The following is a 6398-nucleotide window of genomic DNA, read 5'->3' on the forward strand; positions in this document are numbered from 1 at the left end:
TTCAAAGCCGCCAGACGGGTCGCCGCCAACCTGTCTCCCCGACAACTAGTCTCCTCGCTATTTTGATCGCAGGCGTCAGTAAATCCCCTGGTAAAATATACCATTGCCGTCAACTAGTCTCCCCGACAGTAAATCCCCTACTGGTTCAGAGGGGACTGGTTGTCGGGACCGTAGACGACAACTAGTCTCACCGTCAGTAAAGCTCCTCTCTCAGGAGCTCAGTTGACGCCGTCAGTAAATCCCCTCGAATGTGGTTTTAAAAGGAGCTTTACTGTCGGGGAGACCAGTTCCCCGCCAGACGCTGACTAAAAATGCCTAAAAACGTATTCCTGAAATATCCTGTTGTGATCCAATCCCACCAAATTAATGATGAGTTAAAAATAATAGAGAGAATAATAGTTCATTTGAATGCAAAATGTTTTTTATCTCTCATAGTTTTCAACTATTACATGAATTTTAGTAAAGTACTCTCACTTTGGGAATATTTCAAGTCTATATTTTCCGTTGATGAACAATATTCAATTGTTAATGTAGCTTTTTGAATATTGACACAGAAAAGAGATATTGATGGAGATTAGTTAGAAATATTGCCATATTGATGCACTACCTCCGTAAACAAAGCCACAGTGCATTCTGGTGAAGTCAGCACTGGTAGGGCTCAGGGCTCCTACACCAATAAAAACACTAGCTGATATAGATCAGCTGAAAACCACAGATTTTTATTGGTGTAGGAGCCCTACCTGTGCTGACGTTACCATCAACCACCTGTCATGCACTATGGCTCTGTTTACGGAGGTAGTGATTGATGCAGATTAATTGATAAAGTGCCAAGTGTATGAGGCATGAATTATGATGTTTTCCAATTTTTCTATGAAGTTGTGAAAGAAGAACTTGAGATTCACGAGAATAGTAATTGGTAAGCTTTGTGAAGTTCTGGAGAGCAGTAGGCTTATTTTATTATGTTCTACCATAGAAAAAGGTAACGCTATTGAATTAATTATCATTAGTTTATTTTATGTACAATCGCATCATTGGTCTCTGGTATTATTCACAAAGCGGACATCTCTTTCTAAAAAACACGAAAATATTCTAAGAAATTATAATTATTAAACTAAAATCCCGATTGAATGCTGTAAATCACTCCGAAGACTTCTGCTACTGCAAATATTGACAACAGGGTTATTTAATTGGGATCTTCGTTTAATAATAATTATTTATTTATTTGCATTTGAACAAATGCAACTTCCAGTTTATTTCCATCTGTATTCTATGTAATAGTCTCCATTCATTCAAATTATCATATTCTGAGTATGTAGTTTCCCAATGAATACCAGATAGAATATTGTATATGTTTTAATCTTGTAATACTTCAAATTTCTTCAGAAGAAACAAAACGTGACATTATTTCCAAAAAACGTATACTGATAAATAAAACAAAAGAAAAACTAATAAGAGCAATGAAAAGATTAGGAATAATTCAAAGCAGATAATTTTATTCATTTTCTAATGCAGCACCGATGATAAACTCTTCAAAATTTTTCCTCAGGCTCCTTATATTCATAAGTAGAAAGTTAATAAATTCATTTCCTATATTACAATTCGTATGATGCGAATTTTAATATAATCGTCCAAACTTCAATCTAATAAAAGAAGTTGAGACCTGGACAACTTATCCTCTTTGCCAAATTTGTGATTCTTCCATTCACTGTCTGACTTGTCGAATTTAATATTTTCAACCGTATGCTGGTCTTGCATGGTATTGCAATTTGGCAACGCAGATATTTTGACCGATTCTCGATTATCCAGATTATAAATTGGATCAGCTAGTAGTTAAGGGCTTATGGGTTCACCGTATGTCTCCGCTACCTTCTACCCTATATTGGTTGCTCCACTATGTTTTACCACTCTTGAATACATCATGCTTACTTGAACACCCTCTCAACTACTTTCTCTACTACACTCTACCTTCGCCCCTCAACTATGTTTCTACCCAAAGTGAGATGATTAAAACTATACCGGGTGATTACAAATGAAATAGACAGTTTGAATAGCTTGTAGAGAATTTATTATTTAAAAGTTTAGATCATTACTTACATGATTACATAGAAGAATTCTTGAAGTTTTTATTGAAAATTTACAGATGTTCAATGTGTGCACCATTTGCAACATGACAGATATCAACACGGTAGTCAAATTCTGACCACACACGACTAAGCATCTCACGGTTTACTGTAGCAAGAGAATTTGTGATTCGTTGTTTAAGATCATCGATATCAACAGGGAGCGGTGGTATGAAAACTCTGTCTTTTACATAGCCCCACAAGAAAAAGTCGCAGGGCATTAGGTCCGGACTACGAGGTGGCCACGGCTGAAACACAACGTTTTCCTCACTTGCACGGCCGATCCATCGTCTAGGAAGATGTTCATCCAGATACCCTCTGACGTCTGAGTAACAGTGAGGCGGAGCTCCATCTTGTACAAAAATGAAGTTACAACTATCTTCATGTTGTTGAGGCATTAACCATTCGGTTAACATGTCCAGATAAATTCTTCTGGTTACTGATGGTTCTTGGAAGAAGAAAGGCCCGTAAACCTTTTCACAAGATAAAGCGCAAAACACGTTCACTTTAGGAGAATCGCGTATATGCTGTACAGTCTCTCTTGGGTTTTCTGTTCCCCATACTGTACTCGTACATTATGTCTGTTAACTTTTCCACTAATGTGAAAAGTGCATTCATCACTGAAAATTAGGCGATTAAACAATGTGTCGTCATTTTCAAGACAATGTTGCATCTCTTGACAAAAATTTTTACGTACTTTATCATTGTCATTTAAACTTTGTACTAACTGCAATTTATAAGGTGTCATTTTCAAACGTTTCCGCAGAATTTTCCACACAGTAGGTTGAGGAATTTGCAATTCTAAACTCGCTGATCTAGTCGATTTTCCTGGACTTCGTACAAAAACATCACGAACACTATCAATTTTTTCTTCTGTAACAGAAGGTCTTCCAGTACTCTTCTCCATAAACACACATCCACTGCTTTCAAAACGTTCATACCAGTCATAAATTGATTGCATTGTTGGTGGTGGTTTACCGTATTTTGTTCTGAAATGACGCTGCCCAACAGTAACAGAGTTTGTTTTGGCTAATTCAAGAACACAATAAGCTTTCTCCACTTGAGTAGCGGCCATATTGCTAAACTAAACTGGCTGTTGACCTGTTGTAACACGGAGCAGCCAACAATAGCCAGCAACAGTTCTACCAACATAAACTTTAAGAAATTCCCTACAAACCTATATCACTTACTATGTTGAAATACACCAGTTTAATTTTGTACAGGCTATTGAAGTTGTCTATTTCATTTGTAATCACCCGGTATTATCATACCTAATACTGTAATATGTTGGCTGTATATCAGCGTGTGGCTGATGATATTTGAGGAGGTCAGGAGCAAAACCGGACATATCCACTTTTGGTCAAAATGGAGTATTATATATCTATTTAAACTGTGTTTCGAACTACATCATAATAATATTATGGAGTATCAGTTGCAAAACTTGACGTTTAGCCTACATATATTTTCTTGTATCAAAAATCAGTGTTGGATGCAAAATCGGACATTTTTAAGTGAATCTAAGGCCCAATCCACACTGAAGTGGCACAGTGGTGTGGCACAGAATTAGTGACACAGAAGTGGCTTATTTTCACTTCCACGCCACTCCAATATGAACATAAATGGTCCAAAGCAAACTTAAGTGCTTCCATGCCACTTCTGTTTGCATTGAACCATATGTTTATATGAGAGTTAAAAACTCTCACTGCCACGCGACTTCAGTGTGAATTGGGCTTAAGTATCTCACGTAAGGCAATCAATTCGTTCATAAGTTAAGGTCGTTCATAAGTATGTTCGTTCATAAATACGGAATTCAGATAGGATTTAATTATAATTTATTGGTAAGAATTTTTTATAAATTCGAGGTGGTACTGAATGAGCTCACTATTCTCAAACAATTACTTGAGATCAGTATTCTATTTACCCAATATCAGCTTGTCATTTTTGTAAAGCGTAATTCAATTAGTAGTTATTGATGCTTATGGGAGCATGAATAATAAAATATGGTCTTCCATATTTGACCGAGCGAAGTGAGTTCTAAAATTCAAGTCGACGGTTTGGCATTTCTCTTAATGTTTAAATGTTTATATGTTGCGAATTTACGGCGAAGCGCGGTAATAGATTTTCATGAAATTTGACAGGTATGTTCCTTTTTTAATTGCGCGTCGACGTGTATACAAGGTTTTTGGAAATTTTGCATTTCAAGGATAATATTTTTTTTTATTATTACCTCCATTAAAACTAGTCACTAGGACTAACCATTAATTTTGTTCTCTTATTTCTTATCCTAAAATATTAATTTTTATTGCTAAAGTCTTCCAGTGAAGCCTACAGTTCTAATCTATAATTTATTCTTCTACTTTAAATTCTTTCGCTACACATTTATTTAATTTATACTTTTTTCACTTCACTAGCACTACACCAACTCGAAGGGCTTTGTTCTCTTCAACCTCCTTGTGAGTTCAGTGCTGTCTAGGAGTTGGATGACTTCGGTGTTGTCGTGTTGATGAAGACGTGACTCATGATGGGCTGCCAATCGTCTTATTTCACTGGTCACATAGGGGATGTGTAGATCTCGGTGCAAATCGCTGTTCCTTATGTACCAGGGCGCATTCACCATGTTCCGCAGTACTTTGTTTTGGAATGTTTGAATCTGATTGATGTTAGATGTTCTAGAGCAGCCCCAAAGCTGAACTCCATACGTCCAGACAGGTTTTAGAATTTGTTTATAGATCAATATTTTGTTGTCCAATGAGAGTTGTGATTGTCTGCCCAACAGCCAATAGATTTTACTGTATTTGAGTCCCAGCTCACTCCTTTTCATCTTGATATGCTCTTTCCATTTCAACTTGGCGTCAAGAGTCATTCCAAGGTATTTTGCTGTGTTGCTGTGTGGTACTACATTCCCATTTAGATTTATACGAATCGGATCATTGATATTTTTGTTTGTGAAGTTGATATGAATGGACCTCATCTCATTCAATCGGATTCTCCATTTCTTTGTCCAGTCACTGAATTTGTTGCTAGCATTCTGTAGTTTTGTGGCTGCTTCTTGTTTCCCCTTCTGCCAGTATTGCAGTATCATCAGCAAAAGTAGCAATTGTCACTGCATCCAATTCAGGAAGATCGCTTGTGTACAGCACATAAAGAACTGGTCCAAGAACACTACCTTGTGAAACTCCAGCCCTTATTTCCTTTAATTCAGAGACGTCATCACCTTGTTTTACTCTGAACAATCTGTTAGTGATGTATGATTTTAAAAGTTTTACAAGTGGAGTGGGAAGAATTTTATGAAGTTTATTGATCAGTCCTTCATGCCACACTTTGTCAAATGCCTGTGCCACATCAAGGAAGATTGCTGAGCATATATATTTTTTCTCTAATGAATTCTCTATTACATTAGTGATTCTATGTACTTGGTCCAGGGTTAATTGCTTCTGCCTGAAACCAAATTGATGGGCTGGTATCAGATTCCTGCTACTTATGATGGGAGCCAATCTCTTCATTAGCAATTTCTCAAAAAGCTTTGAAATTACAGGTAGAAGAGATATTGGGCGGTACGATTTTGCTTCTTGAGGACATTTCCCAGGCTTTTGCAGCATAATGACTTCTGCCACCTTCCAAATTGAAGGAAAATGCTGTAATCGGAGTGATGCATTGAATAAATATGTTAGCATGATAATACCTTTCCTTGGAAGTTTCTTCAAGATTTCACCTGTAATCAGATCAAACCCAGGTGCTTTTTTGGTATTCAGATTATTTTTTATTTCTTCTTGAACCTCATTTGTAGAAACTAGATCAATCTCTGTATCTAAATCATCTATTATATCTTCTTCAGGATCAATTTCAGATTGAATGTTGTTTGGCTGAAAGATTTCTTCTAGATGATTAGCAAATATATCTGCCTTTTCTCTGTTATTTCTTGCCCAAGTACCATCTGGTTTTCTGATTGGAGGGGATTGTGATATTGGTCGCTTAATTCTTTTTGTTGCTTTCCATAATGAATAATCTGTACTGGCATCAGCTGTCAAATTTTGAAGGTAGTTATAATTGGACTCCTCAGTTAGTTTCCTTATCTCTCTTCTCAATTGTTGTGTTTTGTTATTCAATATATTTTTGTCAGCAGGATCACGAGTTTGTTGCCATCTTCTTCTTGCCCTTTGTTTCTCTAAAACAAGTTGTCGAATCTCCAGTGGGTAATTGCATCCTTTTGTTTTCCTGGTGTATTGTCTAGTGTTTTTCCAGGCTGATTTCTGGATTAGCCACATGAAATTTTCTGCG

The sequence above is a fragment of the Nilaparvata lugens genome, chromosome 11, assembly GCF_014356525.2.
Source record: "Nilaparvata lugens isolate BPH chromosome 11, ASM1435652v1, whole genome shotgun sequence".
NCBI classification, from domain to species: Eukaryota; Metazoa; Arthropoda; class Insecta; order Hemiptera; family Delphacidae; genus Nilaparvata; species Nilaparvata lugens.